The sequence below is a fragment of the Acomys minous genome (assembly GCF_964271855.1).
Source record: "Acomys minous genome assembly, chromosome: 6".
Lineage (NCBI taxonomy): Eukaryota > Metazoa > Chordata > Mammalia > Rodentia > Muridae > Acomys > Acomys minous.
The window spans coordinates 26,364,704-26,369,194 of NC_140487.1; the positions used below are offsets into that span (position 1 = coordinate 26,364,704).

Genomic DNA, 4,491 nt, shown 5'->3' on the forward strand with positions numbered 1-4,491 from the left:
ATGAGAACCCTCGTTATTAAAAGCTGTGTAAGGCACTGAGCGGCTGAAACACATGTGCTGGACAGCAGAGATAGGCGGATCCTGGAGACCTGATGGCCAGTCTGTATAGCTGCTCAGCAAGCTTCAGGTTCAATGAGATATCCTGTCTAAAAACTAAGGTGGCACTATACAGGCAGCGCTATGTTCAGCGTTGTTTTTAAAATAAGCACACAAAATTAGGAGGGAAAAGGGAGGTGTGGTTAGGGGGTGAGATTGAAGGGACTTGGTTAGACTTGATCAAAATCTATTGTATGCCTGTATGAAATTACCTAATAATAAAAAGAAAAATAAAATAGAGTGGAGAGGGCTGGAGTAAGACGCCTGACATCCAGCTCTGTCCTCTACATGTACCAACACAAACACGTGCACCCAAAAACCTGTAAACACATATATACACATTTCCTCAGTTAGAAAAAATAGAGCTCAGAGACACAGAGGACATATGAGCGAGGTTCTTTGAAGCTAAATAAAAATGACAAAAAAAAAAAAGAGTTGAAAGAAAGCATATATTTAGAGATTCTAAAATACAATACAGCTAAAAAAAAATCATTCCTGTAGATGGACTCCCGAGTAAACATGTCAACTTGCACAGATATCCTGCTGAGCAAGTTCCCAGAAATTGACAGGCAGATCTTAGATTACATGACTACTATCTTGCACAGCGGCAACACAGACTTCAGGTCTCTGGATGACCTGGTGGAAGTTGTGGGGAAACTATTGCAAAAAGTGTCCGGGACAACAGGAAATAGGCTGACATCAGGGCTATCTGTCAGCTCATGTACCACACTCTATACCTGGCTGAGCCATAGAACCAGGCAAACAGCCAGGTGCTACTGGACATCCCCATCCAGTCGTCAAAGATAATGGAAAACTACGACTGTGACACTAAACTTCCAGAATGACTAAAGAGGGAACAGTCCTCGACAGTAATTGCAAAGAAACTAGACAAGGCAGAAGCTCGCCTGTAGGCAAAGCAGAAGAAGCGTTCAGAGGAGACCCTGAAGACCAGCAGCCCTCTAGCCTGGAGGAGGCATCGGCTAGCCAGGCGGACTGCAGAAAGGAGAGCCAGTTGGAGTCATCCTGCAAGAACTAAGTACTATGAGGTGCGAGTTGAGAAAATTCGATGTGTCTTTTGGTGATAGGGTACTGCTTGCTGGAGCAGAGGTGAACTTGGCATGGGGCTAATGCTATGGGCTGGTGGGACGCAATGGTCTGGGGAAGACGGCATTGCTAAAGATGCTGGCCACCTGGAGCCTGCGGGCTCCAACCCATATTTCCTTGCTCCACGTGAGCAGGGAGTTGCAGGAGATGACACCCCTGCCCTGCCGAGTGTGCTGGAAAGTGACACCATATGAGAGGACCTGCTATGGCAGGAACCGAAGCTGAGTGTCAAGATTGCTGCCGGAAGAGCAGAGGATTCACCAGTTTCACAGTTGGCAGAAATCTCTGCTAAACCTGAGGAAACTGAGGCTGATAAGGCACCTGCCAGAGCTTCGGTCATTCTTGCAGGGCTCGGTTATACTCCTAAAATGCAGGAGCAGCATACCAGGAAGTTCTGAGGTGACTAGAGGATGAGATTGGCCTTAGCACAGGCTCTGTTTTGTCAGGCCAGACCTTCTGCTGTTATATGAGCCTATAAACATGGCCATCATGTGGCTAGAGAAAAGAATTACCTGCAGACGCGGCCTTCCACTATCCTAGTTGTCTCTCATGGCCGCAACTTCCTGAATGCCACTGCCACAGCCATCATCCACCTGTACAGCCAGCGGCTGGCTGGCTACCGAGGGGATTTTGAAACCTTCCTCAAGAGCAAGCACGAGCGGGTACTCAATCGGCAGTGCGAGTACGACGTGCAGCAGCAGTAGCGCCAGCACGTGTCGGTGTTCAATGACTGTTTTCCGTACAATGCAAACAGAGCCTCTCATGTGCAGAGTAAACTGAAGATGCTGGAGAAGCTACCTGAACTAAAGCCGGAGGAGAAGGAGTCCGAGGTGGTATTGAAGTTCCCCAATAGGTTTGAGAAGTTCTCACCACCGATTCTGCAGCTAGAAGAAGTGGGTTTCTGCTATGACCCTAAACGCATCACCTTCAGTCGTCTGTCTGTCTCTGCTGATCCTGAGTCTCGCATATGCGTGGTTGGGGAGAATAGTGCTTGCTGGGAAATCTACTATGCTGAAGCTGCTCTTGGGGGACCTGAGACCTCTGAAGGTATCAGGTATGCCCACAGGAATCTGAAGATAGGCTATCTCAGCTAGCACCACGTGGAATAGCTAGACTTGAATGTCAGTGCTGTGGAACTCCTGGCTCGCATGTTTCCCAGGTGACCTGAGGAAGAGTATCGTCACTGCTTGGGCCGCTATGGCATCTCTGGACAACCAGCCATGCGGCCTGTTGCAAGCCTATCTGGGGGCCAGAAGACCCGGGTAGGCTTCGCTCAGATGACCATGCCTTGCCCCAACATCTATATTCTGGATGAACCCACAAGCCACCTAGACATGGAGATGATTGAGGCTTTGGGCCATGCTCTCAACAGCTTCAGGGGGGCCGTAATTCTGGTGTCCCATGACCAGCACTTCATCAGGCTGGTGTGCAAGGAGCTGTGGGTGTGTGAGAAGGGCAGTGTCACCCGGTTAAGGGCGAATTTGACCAGTACTGTGCCCTCCTCCAAGAACAGTTATGCAGGGAGGGCTTCCTGTAGCATGCCCAGCTGAGCAGACTGTGACTAGGATGTGGGCTGGTTCTGCAGACCTCTGAGCTACCATGTAGGCACTAGCCGCAGGCTGCAGATTCCCCCTTGCCTGGGGATGGCCTTACTCCCCAAATTTATCTTTTCCTTTCAACTTGAGCATCCTCTACACAATGTGGGGAGACCTACCCAAGGGCCTATGAATACAATCCTGAGGGAAGAAGATAGGGGTGCCATCTGGAGTGATAAGTACCCCACTGCCCAACTTGACAGGGCTCCATGTGGCTGCTATGTAAATTAAATACCCTCCTGTAAAAAAAAAGAAAAACAAAGAAAAGAAAAGAAAAAACTTATTCTCAGGTTGGAGAGATGGCTCAGCTATTAAAGGCTAGGCTCACAACCAAACATATAATATATATATATATATATAAATTCTCATTTAAGCTCATCATCTATCATCTGCAAGGGCAATTTCTAGACCTTGGACATGCTGAGAACACCTTGATGGGAAAGAATTGACACTACATCTACCTATGTTCTAGGAACTCCTGTAAATAATTAGTGTACTCTTATATTTTCAACATAGCAGCTGCCCAGGGTAACATGTTGATATCTCTTGTATGAAAGAAGAAATTGAATCTCAGACATAAGAATGTCCCCCCAAGTTCTTACAGGGAGTGCCGGATCTAGGATTCAAACCATCATTAAAATGACTCTATGGCAGCTGTTCTTCCTTGTGAGTCTTGAAAGGACCCCTCTGAGAGCTCATTGAATATTCAAATATGTCTCATCTTTGAAATGGACATGAAGATTCTGAAGAGATGCTCAGTCTATAACTGTGTGTGTGTGTGTGTGTGTGTGTGTGTGTGTGTGTGTGTGTGTATGTGTGTGTGTGTGTGTGTGTGTGTGAGAGAGAGAGAGAGAGAGAGAGAGAGAGAGAGAGAGAGAAAGAAGGAACAAGAGAAGCTGAGTGCAGATTGCCAGCACTCTTGGGTACATTGCTATGTGCCCCAATTCCAGTGATGGGTGGGTGGAATGTGCCCCAATTCCAGTGATGAGTGGGTGGAATGTGCCCCAACTCCAGTGGTGGGTGGGTGGCATGTGCCCCAACTCCAGTGATGGGTGGGTGGTATGTGCCCCAACTCCAATGATGAGTGGGTGGCATGTGCCCCAACTCCAGTGATGGGTGGGTGGTATGTGCCCCAACTCCAGTGATGGGTGGGTGGAGGCTGAGATAGAGGGATTCCTGAGGTCCACTGGCCAGCCTTATTGATGAGCTCTTGATTCACTTGGACACTCTACCTCAACCAATAGAGTGAAGAGGCTTGAGAGATGGTTCAGAAGTTAAGAACATTTTCTATGCAATCATGAGGATAGAAGTTCAGATCCCATGTGTACGGAGCAGACCAGGTACCCTGAACAGCCCTGTAGCCCCTGTTCTAAGGGGATAGAGAATGGAGGCTCCTTGGAGCTTACTGGTTTCAGCTTAGTATGGAAAATGTGATTGTGTGAGCCCCGTATTCATGGGGAGAATCTGCCTCAAATGAATAAATAAAAAGGCAAAGTGATAGAGGATATGTCATGCTGTCTTCTGGCTCCCCCCTCCCACCGTGCTTACCTGCACACACAAGTACATACACTCACACTCACAGAGAGACACAGACACAAACACATAAATAACAAATAAATAAATAGATTTTAAAATATTACGTGGTGAGCAATAGAGGTTCATAACTTCCACAATCACTTACGTACATGTACAGCTG

The 4,491-nt window shown here is 47.7% G+C and overlaps 1 pseudogene across 1 annotated transcript; it reads left to right on the forward strand.

The window, feature by feature from the left end:
* The first annotated feature begins 615 nt into the window (after positions 1–615).
* LOC311600356 (ATP-binding cassette sub-family F member 3-like) lies at positions 616–2,737 on the forward strand (annotated as a pseudogene). The gene has a single exon. The product of its transcript is annotated as an ATP-binding cassette sub-family F member 3-like (transcript).
* Positions 2,738–4,491: the final 1,754 nt, after the last annotated feature.